Raw genomic sequence first — 18,207 nt, 5'->3', positions numbered from 1 at the left:
TGAGGAGCAGGAATATAGCGAATGGATCTAAGTGATGACAATACGCACGAACATTAGGTTAGGGATCAAAAATACAGTCTCTTGGTGCTGGTTGAGGTATGGTCTCGTGAGGATCTGATGAGGGCAGTAACACGGTGGTGGCTCAATTTTATTTCAAAGATGTTAATAGCTAAAAGCATCGAGTTTGGGCTATTAAGTATGTTTTTCAGAGAGAGAGAAAGAGATTTTGTTTTTCCTCTGTATGTGTTAGGTTTACTGGGTTTACTTAGTTCATTCTGTTAATGGCATCAAGTTGTTATGTGTTCATAAGTAATAATTATTTATTAACAAAATGCTGTTGATTCTCCACGAAAATGTAAAAATAAAAATAAATTCGTAACGTAAAATTGTCAATGACGGAATTTCTTCTATAGACAGTAGCCACAAAAAAAACAAACGATAGATGGCGTGATTTGAAGATAAAGATACATTTTTTCGACACATAGACAGCAACAACAAAAAAATACAGATTTAAAGAAAAGAAACACATACTTATACAAAACAACAAAGAAAAAAAAAGGATACACATCAAAATAACTGGAAAAAATATAAGCCCCAATTTACTTGTGTGGGACAGGGAGTACCATAATATTTTTTTTGGGGTACTCCCCATCTATGCGAAATATAAGCTTGATATCTTTACCCGTTTCTGAGAAAAAGGGCGGTGACTGACAGTCAGTCAGACAGACGGACAACAAAGAGATCCTATAACGGTTGCTTTTTTTCTTTTCGCGTTCGAAACCCTAAAATTAAGTAAAAATATTATGCTGCCAAAAAATGTACTTACAGGTATTGAAAAAGCGGTATATAAACAAATTATACCAGCAGAGGGTTCACCATTTAGCTGAATGTTACTTAGAAAACGGCCTTGAGTGGCGGTCAAGTTGGTCCCCGCCTGCGATACTTTCCATTAACATTGGGACTTGTTTTCATGTTTTTAGCGTACAGTCGGGTTTTTCGTTTGTTTATAATTGTATTTTTTTATTTGTAACTTTTTAGTTGTTTTTATTTTATGAAATTTTACGTCAGTAGTTCATGATCATTTTTAATTTCAATAATTTTGGTGTTGTTATTTAAATACCTTCAATATGCATATTTTTGTAATGTGAAAATCAAGCCCTTTCATTTGATACCTTACACGACAAAGTTGAATTATTATTTTTTCGATCATCACGTTATGTCCTCTAGAGGGCGCTATGTACATTTTAATGGAACGTCACATAGCCTATAACCATCGCGCCATCAATACGCTTCTAACAATACCTCATACATCAAAATCTATCAAGCCGTTTAGGCTACAGGAGGGAACAAAGAAACAGACAAACATACATATATACATACATACAATCAAAAAACATTACCCTCCTCCTTCGGCAGTCGGGTAAAAAGGAGTAAGACAGGGGGTCATTCTGAACTTTTGCTCTACGAGTTTTGGAAATTAACAAAAAAAAACCTTTTTCATAGAAACTTTGTTGGACATGTGACTTTTTACCATGGAAAACGAATATTTTTTTTCGCGAATTTGCAAATCTCGTAGAACAAAAGTTGTTCAGAATGACCCCTTGAGTCATCCCCTTTTGGCTTAGTATAGCCCTTTTGCGACACTATGTATTTACTTTGCTTTGTCGTCGGGGTTCAGTTGGCTGGAGGATGTCCGAAACTTATTATCTACACTTTAATACTTTTAGTTACCTTTCTACAAGTAAATACCACATTTGTTTGAGAAAGCTAATCGGGTTCCGAGTATAGAGTAAAGTGGCACCCCTATTAATTTCTACTCTTTCCTGGTGCCTACCAGTGTAAGTAAGAATTATACTTACTTACCCTAAAATCACCCAAAATGTACTTGAACATAATTGTCAATAAAGTTGGCGAGTAAAAGTTTATCGACCCACTGTGCAAACTTACATGTGTGCGTGTCACTGCGTGTGCTGTGTGAAGAGCATTGAAAACCCAAAATTGGCGCGGCACGTCACCCTGTACGGGCCCTTAATCAAAAACTGAAAAGTTTTTGTACCAGTGATTGTTAAAGTTTGTTTTGGAAAATAGTATATACTTACCTATTATTCATAGAACAACGCGGATTCGGGTATGGTATTATTATTCCATAACAATATTATTTTTTTCTTCAGGAATATATCTTATGGTAGATCTGTTATTTCAGACTGGCAATAGTATGAATAGAAAACTAAATTGTGTATATTTTATTTGATCAACGGATACCATCAGATATCTAGCTAATTAATGTCTTTTGATTCGACCTCAAAAGAGCAAGAAGCCACATCAATATAATTAAGTAAGTATTTTCTTTGATAGCATTTCTTTGGTCTTTATTATTTTTGCCGTTGACTATTGAAATAGGAAAGAAGTGACACTAATATATAACACGTGTTTTAACTTAATTAGGGTACAAAAGGCGGTCTTTTTACTTGGAGCGATCTCTGCCAGACAGCCTTTGGATGGATATAAGTAGGTAAAAATTTATTATTTCAAAACCTATTTATGTACAAAAAAGGAAAAAAAAACTCTCATCTTTTACTAATGTACTCCCTTGCGGGGTAGGCAGAGGTACATTGCTGCACCTACTTTTCGCCAGTGTTATGTTAGTCCCAATGTAATAGGGGGCGGGCCTATTGCCATTTTACGGGCACATCCAAGACCCGAGAACAAATATCTGTGTTTAACCAAATATCTGCCCCAGCTGGGAATCGAACCCGGGACCTTCGGCTCAGTAGTCAGGGTCACTAACAACTACGCCATTCGGTCGTCATGAAAATGAAATCACTCAAAAAACATACTTTAAGTTTCTTTTTGGTAAAAAATCATTTCCAAGTTTTTTTGCGTTCATTAAAGCGGAGCAGAGAAGCGGAGTCTTCGATGTAATGATCTGAGAAGATTCAGGTAATGTGCTAATTAATCGTCAATGACACCTTAATGGCTGATGGAGGGGGCAGACGGGGGGTGGGGGTGACTGATGAGGAAGATATCGCAGGTTTTAGCTCATTTGCTGGAATCACAATGGAATGATCGAGAACCGGGATAAACGGTTTCTGGTACACTAATTACAGATTACGCTTTCTCGAGACAAAAAAGAAAACACATAATTGTCAAAGAAATATAAATTTTAGTTAGGTTAGTTTAGGAAACCAATATTTATTTGACCTATTTGGGTCTTTAAAAGACCAATAGTGAGAAGAGGGTGGAAAATAAAATCGTTTCTGAGACAGTGGGCTGTCGGATCTTTCCATCTCTGTAATAGGAATTGTATGTCAGTTCTAATTAATCTTTATTAATCAAACATAATATATTCGGAGACAGCTCAAGTCCAAGTTCTTTAAGAAATGTGGTACATTTCAAGATTTGTTGTAAGGAATATACCTTCAATTTACCCCCAAACAGTGTATCTATCCGTTGTTCAGAGTATAATTAAACATCCGCCCAATCGGAAACTCAAAGTAATACAACTAGTGACTACCCCAATTCATTTCATTGTGGTTTGGCGACGCACGGAAGAACATCTAAGGACAGTAAACTTGGCTTGTGTATTGTATTGTATACTTGTGTATGTTATACAGGGTGAAATTTCATCAGTGCGGTTTCTGTTTAGCAGGCGATTACCTACCAATCATAATGATCTACATAAAAAATCGCTTTAAGCCATAAAACCGCCATTTTTGTACATAATAATATGTGTTAGTATTTAAGTTAAGTAAGTTTATTTTATATGTGTGTACAAATAAAGAATATTCTATCTATCTACTTTAGTGCAACGTATCTAAGCTTGTAGAGTCATTGATACTTAACTATGAAACAGCAGTTTTATTCGCCATTTCCGAAATGGTCCTATAGTGAAAGTTACTTAGTATGACGGATATATTCTCCTGCCAACTGGAGAAAATCCCACTCTGTATACTCTACTCAAGAGCTTACATTTCAGGTAAATAACTTCAGAATTTCCATTGATCTCAACCTACAATGGGCAAACCAAATATTGTGTGAAAGAATCTATCATCGTTCAGATGGATGAATTACAAGTGGAGACCACAAACAGGTAAACGAAGTGTGGGGTGCCCTTCGTTCGGCTTAACTGACGGCAAACTATGGATAACGATGAGTTTAGACTCTATTTGTGTGTGGTAAGAGAGTTTTTAGCTTAGTAGGTAAACATTTTTTGTGTGCTGTTTCCTCAGGCGGGGCATGTCAAATTTCGGGGATCGTACTCGTACCTGGGACTTTTGGAATAGCAGTCAGGGTAACTAACCACTACACCGTCATCACTACACAATGTCTCTTAATTGCACCTTCTGTGCTACCTTTTGCACTGAAAGGACTGACTTAGACAAACCCTTCGTCAATAACATGAGGCAGGGTTATTGTTCGGCCATAACTGTTAATATGTCACGAAGACGCATACTGGTCGGTCATAAAATACCCCCACTATATTAAACTCTGAGGCTGGTTTGTTTGCGTTCCAGCCTAGGAGTGGATTATTATCTCTTTGGTTGACTGGTGAAGTTAAATGAAACTTAGGTAATGGAGATATGGGAAAAATAGCCTTCGGTGTTTTTAAATATAATATTAATTATACTTATTTTCCATAGAAACGATGGTCACGTGACTTTTAATACAGGGTGTTGCAAAAAGGGTATACTAATCCGAAACCTACATGTGCAGCATGGTATATCTAAGCCTGAAACTGAAATCAGAATTTGAAAATTCGCGAAAAAAAATTTCATTTTCCATAGAAACTTTGTTGGTCACGTGACTTTTTACTATGGAAAATTAATTATTTTTTTCGCGAAATTCGAAATTCTAATTTTAGTTTCGGGCTTAGATATACCATGCTGCACATGTAGGTTTCGGCTTAGTATACCAATTTTGCAACAGCCTGTATATTATTGGAGTATGGGAAAATTGGCCTACGGTGTTTTTAAACATTATAATTTTCTTTAGAAACGATGGTCAGTGACTTTTTAATATTTATGGAGAAGAAAAATTTATATTCGCGAATTTCCATGTGTCAATCAAAAACAAACGTTACTCACATTGACCCCATGAGTCACCGATCACCCATGAGTTTCGGCTTCGAAATCACTTTTAGAACATTACACACCTGTATATTCACATGCCAATTACGTTATCGAGTTCTAATTGCACAGTTTCCCAGAATAGTGTGCATTAAGGCCTTCGCCTCGGGGTGTTATTCTCAAAGTAAATAGATTACAGCCTGTGTCACAGAAGGCCTTGTCATCGATGTGGTTAGGCCGCAGCCCGCGGCAGGGTCGGGCAAAAACACTGGATGTTATCTCAAGCGATAGCGCTCTGCTAGTTGTCACTTTCTTGCGGAGACCCTCTGTAAATTCATTGTTGAAGTGTACAGTTACAATTACTACTGTTCGGACAAAAAATGGTCGTGTAATTTTGTGAATAGTTAGAGGGATTTTTAGTAGATTGTATTGTATGATAAGTAAGTAAAGAAAGAAACAAAGAAAGAAAAGCTTTATTTGGCTTGGACAGTAGTAAGCAATATTAATTAAGTATTAAGTATAACTATTTTTTTACACAATTATAGACAGAGAGTTATGAAATGAAAGTAAACAAGTCTACTGAGTCTAAACTATAAACAGTTGATAGTTGGTATGAATAACAAGTTAGTTTTTTCTGCAAAATCCACACCGTGGAGTCAGTGTCTTTATTTTCGCTATAAAGTCACTAAAAAGCAGCTATAAAATCAGTACCGTATAAAAGCGATAAGCTGCCATGAACATATCCACGGGAAGAGGCCGCACCGGCCATTGTGTCGTCGATCGGCCTTATTGCGTCCTCCAAACTTCACCAAGTGTCTGAAGGGTTACTCTATACTGACGAAAAACGAACGAGAGCTATCGTGCAATCGGCACGTTTAATACAACGAGATAGAGCCGTTGCTCGCGCAGCAGCGCTCTGAAACTTAGGTTTTCGTCTTAGGGCTTGTACACAAAACTGCGTTGGGACGTCACATCTTAAAAACCTGCGACATTAATCAAGCATTTGCCCTGAAAAACTGTCAAAACAGTCGCAGATTTTTGCGATACGACGTCGCAACGCAGTTTTGTACACAAGCCCTTAGAGAGTGACCCCCCGAAGATCCCCATTACGTCGGCACATCTGCGTCCCGACGCGTCGCCTATATTAACTGTATTGTCTCCGTATTTCAATACTGCAGACGGCTTACATGGATCATAATTGAATGTGATTTTCTTAGGCAGCGCGGGAAATGGGGATGATTAATTAAGGACGTGAGGAGATCGGAAACCCAACGTTGAAATTGAAAAGTTAAAAGTACCAACCTATCTTTACGAAACATCGTTCGTAAGGACAGAAATTCGTTATCATCACAGAGTGTAATCACTAAAAAAATACGAAAAGGTTACGTATACAGGGTCTTGTAAAAAGGGTATACTAATCCGAAACCAACATGAGCAATTATGCAGCATGGTATATCTAAGCCCGAAAATGAAATCATAATTCCTAAATTTGCCAAAAAAATGTCATTCTTCATAGTTAAAAGTCACGTAACCAACATAACACGGGAATTTTGAGATTTCAGCTTCTAGGTTTCGGCTTGGTATACCATTTTTGCCAACACCCTGTATTATGATTAAAATACCACACAAACCGTCGTACCGCAGGGTAACGGTACGGGTATAAAAAACAGTCTTCAAGTAGCTGGTACTGATTGAACGGACTATAACAAAAGCATCGACGTTTTTATTGACTGCCATTATTAAGAAGCCCTTTTTGTGAAAAATTACTCAATTTGATGGATAAAGGGCCATTTTCTTAGTTTTATATTTTAACTGCCGTCGAGTCTTTCTGTATAATTTACTGTCTGATACACTCATGAGCAATGAAAAAGATCCACCTTAATTTATTACCGCTCCATAATTACGTCACTGGATTTCTTCATACGCAATATTGGGTAAATGCAATATAATAATAATAATAATGTCCTCCTAGCCGAATTTCGACCACGGCGGCCAATCTCAATTGAGATCAGCCATCTACGCAGGAGTAGATTATAGTGCCCAAGTGTGTGCGCAGTACACAGGAGCACTCTCTGTTCCATCACTCTCATAACCCAATAGGACGGATTGACCGACACGACTGGCGAGAGCTAGGCGCAGGACCGACTGCTTTACATGCCCATCCGACAGCATGGATCGTTTCACTGTTTCGGACATCAGGTGATCAGCCTTCTATGTCCTAACCAAACTTGGAACCACAATTTAGAAACACAAATTGATGGTCCCACCCGGGAATCGAACCCGGGACCTCTGGGTCATGAAGCGAAGCTTCTACCACTAGACCACAGAGGCACTATGTACTTAAATGCAATATAAGTACATAGTGATACGAATGCGAAACGTTACTAACGAGACTAGAATGACCGTACGGATGACATTCACACGAACTTTTTCAAAACATATATTCTATTCTATTCTATTCTCTGTGGGGGTGTAGGTACCTGCACCTGGCTCTCTCGAGTGGAACCTTTGTGCATATCCCCAAGGTCTAAACTGCCTTCCTAAGCTTGGACCATTTCCCACCACGCTGGTCCACTGCGGGTTGGTGGGTTCACATATCTAGATGTGCTAAATCTAGATATGCAGGTTTCCTCACGATGTTTTCCTTCACCGTAAGAGCGATGGTATACATTGTACTTAAGTTAAAAGAACTCATTGGTACATGTCAGCGCCGGGATTCGAACCCGCATCTCTTGCGTGAGAAGCGGGCGCTTACCCGACTGAGCTACCACCGCTCTTGCTGAGCTACCACCGCTCTAAACATATAAAACAAAGCAGTAATTGAAGCGTATAGCTGTCATGACCCAGCATTTTTATTTTGCCAAGTGTTACCATTACCACAATTCGTTTAGTCATTCCAATGCAATTTCGTCATAATAATATCCTAATCCTAACTAATATTATAAATGCGAAAGTAACTGTGTCTGTCTGTCTGTCTGTTACTCTTTCACGCCAAAACTACAGGACGGATTACTTACGAATGATATTTGGTAAACACATGGTCTAGACCCTGAGAAAGAACATAGGCTACTTTTTATCCCGGAATTCCCACGGGAAAACTTTTTAAGGCGAAGCGAAGCTCGCGGGCAACAGCTAGTAATATATATTTGTGTTTGTATTTAGCCTAACCTAGTATTAAGATTTATTGTTACTAACACTTAATATGGACTATGTGGTCTGAAAATAAATATTTATTATTATATATATATATATATATATATAATCATTAAAGTATATAAAGCATATATATATATAATAATTTGTCCTGACTGACTGACCTTGAATCAACATTCAACACGGCAAAAGGAAAGTAAGTGGAAAGAGGATGGAAAGGAGAAAAGGAAAGGGAAGGTGTGTAGCATGAAAGTAGAAAAAAATACATTTTTATTTTTTTCTACTTCCATGGTGTCTAGTTAGGATACAAGAAGAGATAGATATGAATATCGGCAAAGCTCGAGGGCAACAGCTAGTATACTGGAATTATATTTATCAGCGTCGACATAGTGGCTGATATTTTTAACTCGAGTTATGTTATTTTAGTTGAGATGCACGGGGCTGCCAAAATAATTTACAAACTTTAATGTTGCAATAACTTTACAAATGATAAGATACTGTCTAAAAAAATATTTAGATATAGCATTGTTAAAAAAGATTTAAGTTTTATCGTTTATAGTTTTAGGTAGGTATACTTTTATAAGTAAGTACCGGTGCTTTCTTGCATAGACTTTTCAAAATTCGCGCAAAAAAATTACATGTCCATACAAATTAACTTTAAATGTAAATTTAATTAGCCCATTTCCATATTTTTTTTCCAAATTCATAGAGCAAAAGTTTTTCATAATGCTTACTTAGCCCATTTCACCTTACAATAACGGCCTATCTATATACCTATAAATAGTTTAGAAAAAAAAGGTAGTACCAATTTTTGCAGCAGGCCAGTGTAGTTACGTTCGCGGATATTTTTAACTTCGGTTATGTTATTAGTGAGGTGGTAGCAACTAGGAACACTAACACAATTGGCCTAGATATTTTTACAACGTGAATTTATAAAACGTTCAGGCATTGATCGATCATGTAAGCTTATGGGCTTTAACCTAAATGCAGTGGGAAAATTAATGATAGTTTGTAAACTAGTTTGGTATTGACTTTAAGTTTTTATAACTACTTTATGCTGTAAGCATTGAAAATTTATAAGAATGAAGTTTTTGTATGTAAGCTTCGTTTCGCTTAAAAAAATGGTTTTTCCTACCTTACCAAATATGTAGACGTATAGGCATATTTAAACCTAATTTAAACTTATATCATTGGTACAATCAGTTTCATAAGCCCCGGGTCTCCTATTTAGGCCGTAGGGCGCGTCCAGCGTCACACCGTAGGCCGCGTCACGATGCTCACTATAGAAATGTACTGAGGCGGTCTCCCTCACACGCCGACGTTGGCGCGTAGACGCCGTATAGGCCGTAGGACGTTGATCGAAACGTTTACGTCAAAGTCGGACGCCGCATATAGCATAAAATAGGAGACTCAGGCCTAAGTCACCGTCCAATGCGTTCAATCAAACATTTATTTTGACAATCTTCATCTTCATTCACTCAATTTCCTTCTTACGACTAAAGGTATATTATGTAGATAGTCTTGTATTTTATGTGTGATGTACTTATCTACTTTGTACTCATATTATATTTTAACCATGCGACGAGCTTCTGCCAATGTTCCTTAAGTTTTCAATTTAGCTTAGCGTTACATATTCTAAGCTTAGCCATTATTATGGAGCTCTCATAAACTTGCAAGCAATAGATTTTTCTCTTCGGATAAAAATTCTATGCGAAAATATGATTTGCGGATTTAATATCCCCAGCTACATATCAGTACGTGACACATATTATAGCTTTAAGCAAAGTAAGCCGCCTATGTACCTACCAACCTAATAAGTACTCACTAAAGCTAAAATAGAAGGAGGGAAATAAACGAGAATGATAAGATATCTTCTAAAATTTTAATATTTTCAAGGATTCAAAGATACGATTTCATTATAAATTAAATGGATCCTCTCGGTTGATTAGCTCATCTCTCATCTGATTTAATGTTTTGTGCGTCCACCTCAAACTGGGTCCGGGTTTTCCTTTAATTAACAATATCATAAAATGTGAAGATTCCCGTCGGCTTTCAAGTATTTTTCGAGATAATTAGCTTCGGTTTTTGTCGTTAAGTTAATGAACATAAACTGTGACGATCTTCCTGTGACGTTTTTAAGGAAATCAGGTGTTAAAAGTTTATGAATCTCGTGATTATGGTCAGAAGGTAGCCACGACGGCTACCTTCTGACCATGATATGATCATGATAATTATATTGCATACATTCTTATCTCGTATGAATGAAGTGCTATACTCGTATAATATTGAACGGGCCCTTTACGAATGAAAAGTTAGTTTATTTTTAAATTTTATAACTACACAGTATAAAAGGGCCAGACACTTGTCAACCTTATAGCACCCATGTTCAAAGACCGATGATGTAGGTATGCGACGATGTTTCGTAGACTTAAGTACTTACTTAATACGTGTGTTTTCTTCTTGCTTCATTTCTGAAAAACAAAAAGAATTTATAGCCCATAAACCGAATTTTGCGATGGCAGTAAATGGAATGTAAAATTAATAATAGTTCCAGACTGATAATTAATTATAAATTTTACGGGAAGAGGGCTTTAAAATTGATGCTCAGATTGCTTCGAAATAGCTTTATTATCTAGTAATTGAGCATTAAATGATATTAAATTCTTTTTACAGGAAAATATTACGCAGGTTTATTATGTTTTATTACAAAATATTTGGTTTGTTAGCGTATAGATAATTCGTAAAGATGAATTGAATTAAAAAACATTGTACGGTAAATTGATTATCTAAAATACTTAGCAAGTTAGTTGTCTAGTGCGATGGCGTTTTGTTCCATTTTATAATAAGTAAAAGGACGATAGCAAAACATAAGTTCATTAAAAGAACTTTAAGCTATCTTATCGTGGAGGGGTCGAATACTGAATTTCGACAAACTGTTACATAACTGATCTAAAAAAACAGTTATAAATACTTAAACGTACTCTTACGGTGAAGAAAATCATCGTGTGAAAATCTCCACATTTTGACTGTAGATGGGTAACCTAAGTGCATTGTACTCATTCAAAAACGGTGATACTGTTCGCGACCTATCACATGACTGCAAATATACAGCGAAAAGCGGGTGACTCGCGTGCGAGTTCCTTCCGACTACCTCTTTGGGGATAACAGTCGTGAGCATTATGTATGTAATTAACTCATACTCTTTTATTTTAGTCCCTTATTTTTTTTGTACTCATGTAAATTTTAAAGTGTTGAAATATTTTTCTTTTTTATGTACCTACATTATGTATGTAATATTAAAGCCGTGTGTTGAACTATTCCTATTTGCTTTAACCATAAGTATAGGGTCCATTTTCCCGCCCACCATTGTTCCCCGATTCACTTAAACGGACTAGTTGCTTCCCTTTATATCGCACTGAACAAGAAAACCCTGTTAAGGCTCCATTGTATTATTACAATCTTATTAAACCGCAATTTCTACAAAATGAAGTAATTAACTAAGTTCAGCTTAAGTAATGGTAGATCTGAAGGCTTTGTTCGTGTTATGGTTTCTTTGCTAATTGGTTTAACGGTATTGTGTCTGCGTTGGTGTAGTTATGGTTTGATAGTGGCTTCTTACAGCACACTAAGGCTGTGGCTTAAGCTTGTTGTTCAATAGTGTCCTCGACGCCCATTATTTTCTTTGAACCTATACATAATAATTATATGCCTCTAGGTACAGAGGCATTAACAGAAACTCTCTCTCTCTCTCAGTCCACTATACATAGAAAAAGCTAGCACACGTACGTATATACATAAATAAAATACATAATAAATGCCCAGTTAAGCATTCAGGTTGTGTATAGAGAAAACCAAATACACGCATAACAGAAAAAACATGCATTTCAAAGTCAAATCTAAAATACTTTGCGTTTCATTTACAGCTGTCGACGCCGACAGACGTCTTATTTGCGGAGTGAAATCTGTAAATAAGCGGAGTTCGAAATTTGAAATTGGAAGCTCGTTCGTCAGGAAGTCAGGAAATTGTTGGCGCGTCGTCGGTTGACTGCCTCGTGACGTAGCCTCATTATGTTGTCATGGGCCGTGCAACGTGCATTCAACCTACTAGGTGCAAACTTTTTCTTCTATTTTAACTGCTACCATGTACGTCTGCGATACAGATGGTTTACTAGATCTTGAAACAAGAGTAGTCTCTTTAAAGCTATAGCTGTAAGTAATCATCGATGGTGATGTCATTTATAAAAATTAAAGCTTCTATACTCAAAACGTGAAGGCTCGTATGTCCGTCTGTCACCAGGATTTAACAAGCAGTTTTTTATGACAGTGATTAAAATGTCCGGTCAACTAATTTTCTACACTAACCAAAAGACGATTAATGTTACATTTTTCATTTTCAGTGATCAAAATGTCCGGTCAACTAATTTTCTACACTAACTAAAAGACTAGTAATGATAAGTAAATGGGAAAATAAATAAATAATAAAATCAAACCGTCTGAATTTGGAATGCTGGGTAAGCAATGCGAAATATTCGGAGTGCCTACTGATAAAAAATGCAGGGGCCGAGCCGAATAGAACGGTGGACTTGGGCAGTCTGTAGAAGGTCCGGAACAGTTTGCCTGCAACACGCTGAAAGATTTATTAGGCATCGAGGTGTCGTCGAGTGATCACTGCTGCGTCCAGCCGACGCGGACACTCTATAAATTGCCCTAATGCGCCACTGCAATGCTACACTGCAAGGGGATATTTTATGTTAGATTAAAAAGTAATATTTTGATGAACAGCCTTTGTTATGATTCGGCAGTATTTTGACGTCTCGTTTGATACATGAATGCCCTGCTGTTTTATGATTACACATAACGTATGGATTTCAGCGCCATAGCAACGGATAACCTATGTCTAGTCATGTCAAAAATATTTATATCATTTTGTAAGAGTAAAATGCCTTTGTAATAAACTAGACTCATAAAATTTTATATATAGGGTGATTTCATTAAAACAGTTTGATAACTCAATCTAAACAACAGTGAAGCGGCAAATACCTGAGCTTGTACCTGCAGTGTACTAAAATGGATGAGTCAACTTAATCTCGGAGCTTGCCGACTCCAAGAAAAAGTTTTAAACGCTTAGTTTTTGTTGTTTGTCTTGCTTCATTCGCTTACAAAAACTTCGCCTAGTGCCCCTGACATATTTAGTCTTGAGATAAATTGATCGTGTCCAGTATACAAGTTCTGTTCTAAAAATTAACGCTTAAGGGATTTATTTATAATACTATAGATTGTCGATGCAGTTTTAAAATCGGGAATTGAAAAATGATCTAAAATATATCATACAATAATGAAAGAATGAGATAGTTATGGTAATACTTAATTATGTTCCTATAATTCCTTACATTTACTGAATAAGACCTAAACATACAGTTTATTTTTGACTACGTTAAACGGTACATGTATTGTTTGTATTTTTTATTAAAATGTGGTTGTAGTTATATACACAATGTAGTTTTTACACTTAATAGAGGGTCGCAACCATAAAATGTTTTTTGTACCGTTTTTGTTAAAGAAATAAAATATTTTTCATACACATTTTTGCTAGTAAATTCCATGACCTAAAAACCCGATTGTAACCAAAGATTTTTCAGCTAGTGGTATTTATAGTTTGTGTTTGGTATATCTGAAACATTGTAGGTACCCTACTTGCATACTTTCAGACTTTTTCATACTGACCGTTCTTAACGTACACTCGGTATATTTCCACGTAGCTTCTTAACTTATTTAGCGATCCAGACTCTCTCATTGCGGCCGGTACCTGAATGGTTACTCTATACTGACGAAACACGAAGTTAGGGAGCGTTTGCTGCGCGAGCCACGAATCTATTTCTTTATAAGAGAGTGTAGAGTGACCCCCGTGTTCGTAAAGCTGCTAAGATACTGCAAACGTAACTACTAAATTTTCAACAACAGCCGCTAGCAAAGTGAATTTGCTGAAACGCTTTGTATATCAAAATTTCTACGGCGGCAGCTGCCTTTGTAAATGTGTGCTTAGGTGGTGTGTAGAGTACCTGATGGACTAATTCATACGCTATATTGTTGAAATCAATTACCTAAAGATTACAAGTTAAGTGGTTGTTCATATTGAACTCGCGAGCGCGGTAGGTGGCGCCTTCACCTTTATCTCACGAGTGTTTTCATATTTAGACAATATCCCTGGTTTCATATCATAGTTGGCCGCGCCCGTTACCGTAACGTCTACGTTAACAATCACTAAGGTAAGGTGGTAAATGTACATGTTTTTGTACCAACCTGGTTGTTTAGTAAATCAGTATAAAAAATACCAAGTACTCGTATCATTCTTGATAAAGACATAAAAAGTGAAACAAGATATTTCCTACAGAAACTCAATACAGTCCACCGCATGAGACATTTAAAATTTAATATAAATGCCTCTACGTCTTTGAAGAAGAGAAATTCTTTAAACTTTTCCCCTCTAGCCAAGTGCGCTGGCTACTTGAAAATATTCAAATAAAAGAAAGTCCTGCTCAAAAGTCTTCAACGACGCCAAAAAATGTATTCATGGAATAAACAGGTAAAATTTTACCTTTACATATTCATTTCAAGACATCCGCAAACGAAAATTCGAAACAATTTCATTAGGCTTCTAAGAAAGATCGGTTAGATATTTTAAGTAACATAAAAATCCAAACTTAACTTATTTCAAATTACGGGAAATAGTCTAAACGTTCGTTGTCTTGGCTTTGATTTCCACTATTTCTGGCAAGGGACTTGTTATAAATTTTATGGAAAATAATATTAAACACGACAACGAATATACAGAATGTTGCAAAAGTGGTAGATAATAGAAATCCGGAAATGGCCGCAGAAATACACTGATATGTGTCATATGTGTGAATTTTGTATGATTACGAAATAAGTACAATCCCATCGATCGCCGAGATCCATAAAGCTGTGACTCTAGATTTAAAATGACTGACCGCGTTCTCTACTTCTTGATCATAAATATTATTCATAAGATAAAGTTGAAAGGTTTAAAGCCACACAGAGTTAACCTAGAGGGCATAAATAGAATCCTCTATGCATACTAAAAGGCTGTTCACTAGCCTTTGACGACAAATGTCATGAACACCACCTTTACAAAGGACAAAGGTACAAAGGACTCTAGATACATGCCTAAAAACATGAAATGTCCGAAAACTGACATTCAATTCTGTTTATAAAATAGAACAAACTTTTTCCCTCCAGCTTCACTTTGTTTTAAATGGTTTTTTGCTATTCGCTATTTTACTGTTTAAAGTATTTGATTACTAATACAACTAGAAAACTTGACACAGTCTTATGTGCAAATTGACAGTAGAGGAGGCCGCCATGTGTAGAAATGTCACTACTGGGTTTTATCTATGTCTTTCTATGGCGTTGCTCAGTATGTCTATGACAAGTTCACACATAAAAAATCCACCCTGTAGGTATTATACCTACTTTCATGAAAAACTTAAGTTTTTTTTCAAATAATATATATAAAACCTTAACTAACTTTATTGAAATACACTAAAGCGTTAGACAAATTTAACACAATGGTTATTTAATAAAAACCCTTCGGCAAGAGTTTGAGCTAATATTATTAACAAAACAAACTTTCTTAGGGTCAGCTTAAACACGTTACAAAGTAGTCAAGTTTGGCTAACAAAACATACCTACTATCCATGCTTAACAGGGTCTCAAGTCTGCTAATTATTACCATTCTGATATTTTACAATCAAAAATTTGACAATCAAATGTCTAGGTAACTCCGCGCTCTTTCTTCTTAATCGACATGCATTTGAACTGAATAATATTTAGCAGACTCGAGCCCCTAGTTGTTTGTCAAGGATGTTGATACTACCCTAAGGGCTCAAGTATTAACATTCACACTCTACAATCTGCATAGTGACTATGAATAGAATTATTAAAGCCTCATAATATATTCATCGTGACTCCTTCACTTATGACCTACTGCTGAAGTTTCAGTGAAAGGTTACAAAGCACTATGGGGCCCGTCAATAGAGAGCATAAAGTCTTGATACTTGAAAATTATATTTGTATTTAAATTGTATGTATTGTATACACTATACAATACAGTGAATTTATCAAAGTTCGTGGGTTGGAATTAGAAGGAATTGGTCCGACATTATATCGTGTTCTGAATATTCTTTAGTCTGTTTCCCTTGTGTTTGTTAGTCTTTCGTTTTTTTTTTGTTTATTTAATGTTATTGTGCGGCCTCTTTAGTAGTGAACTAAAGAGGCCTCCACTGAAACACCAGCGCGGTGTCCTTGGCTGTGGCCAAAGGCGCTGCAATAGCTGAGTGGACGCCTTTTTGGCGGACAGCAAATTTATACGTAACTTCTGTATTATGGTGTATGTATAATTAAGTATGATTGCTGTTATTGTCAAATAAAGTTTTATCTATATATATCTGGATTTACAATAGTACTCTACAAAGGCTATAAGATATTGAAGGAACCTAGGTGCAGTCATAGCAATTCATTAATTGCTAATTAACTGCATCATTATATTATGGTAATTTGAGTGCTTTTGTACTTTACCACCATACATCAACAGGTAGCTAAATGTGAATCGTAATATCATTACTCTTAGGGCACATTCCGATTAGGTGCAAATTCAGCCTCCAAGACTAAAGTGAGCTGTTGTTCTAACCGTGAATCTCATGCTAAACTGATATATGCTAACTGCTATATTACAGCCTCAAAGGGTTATATTTTCATGCTCTCATTATCACTTTGAGCTGTTTTTTTCCTGTTATGATTTGATTGGTAAAACAGTAATTAATTAATTGAGTAGGTATTATCAGCGATATGAACGATAGCTTAATTTTTTTTTATTTCAGCGTGTTAAATACGTAAGCAATCTACATAGGTACAGTAAAGTTGTAAGTACTGGAAGATATACCACAAAAATATTTAAAAAATACGGATTGGCATGAGAACTAACAATCTGCGTCTGAGTTTAACCCTAATCGGGACGTGCCCTAATATTCCGCATCACAAACCCAGCAGAGGCTTATGTTAAACTTCACGCACCACAAAGCAGAGCCCAAATAGTGTGTATGTCTGATTACTTCGGCTCATTAGCCACTACATTCAAAACAAAATTACACAGTCATATAAACACAGTGAACAGTAACAACAGAAGAGGTTTTTTCATGGTGAGTTTGCACTGCTACAAAAGTCTAGGTACTTATTTTAAAATATGTTTACCTCAGTGTGGTGCAGCTATTACCAGCTTCAGTTGAACTATTTTTATTTAGGTAAGTATAGAGCCCAATTATTATTTTTTGTCTCGTTATATTGTTATTTATAATTATGTGAAGTTATTTTTGGAAATTATGATAACTACGACAGCTACAACCATCACTGCAGCGATCAACCCACAGTTACATACCGGTCAAATGTATAAAGCATCAATCTCTTTTTAGGATGACAGCTAAACATATAGGGCCTTACCACATAAAATTAGGCAGTATTTAACGGGTGTTTAGTGCTGTCAAACGCCTAGAAAATCTGTCAAATTTCGTTTTAAACACTTGTTAAATAGTGTTTAAAGTTTTTTGTGGTAGCGCAGATACAATTCTGCGTGTAAAATACGCTGTGGCATTGTGTACTGTATGTTTAGCCGGGAGCAAAAGAGAATACGCGATCGGATTGTGTGAGGCAGCCTGATGTTTGTGGTCGCCTAATGCGAACACTGCTTGCATTAACATCGTTTGTTGCGTTCTTCATATATATGAAATAAATCTAATTAGATACATATAACGAAACCCGCAATTACGTCAATATCAGTCTATTTCCTAGTGCATTTTGAACAACTCAGTTTTAACGTCAATGGCCTTTCGCCATTTTTTTCTTCCTTGACCGAATCGTCTCTTCATGTTTTTTTGTGCAAATCTACCAATGTGGGTAAGTAATCATTGATAAAATG

The sequence above is a fragment of the Plutella xylostella genome, chromosome 22 (assembly GCF_932276165.1).
Source record: "Plutella xylostella chromosome 22, ilPluXylo3.1, whole genome shotgun sequence".
Lineage (NCBI taxonomy): Eukaryota > Metazoa > Arthropoda > Insecta > Lepidoptera > Plutellidae > Plutella > Plutella xylostella.
Note: the sequence above shows the minus strand (reverse complement) of the source record.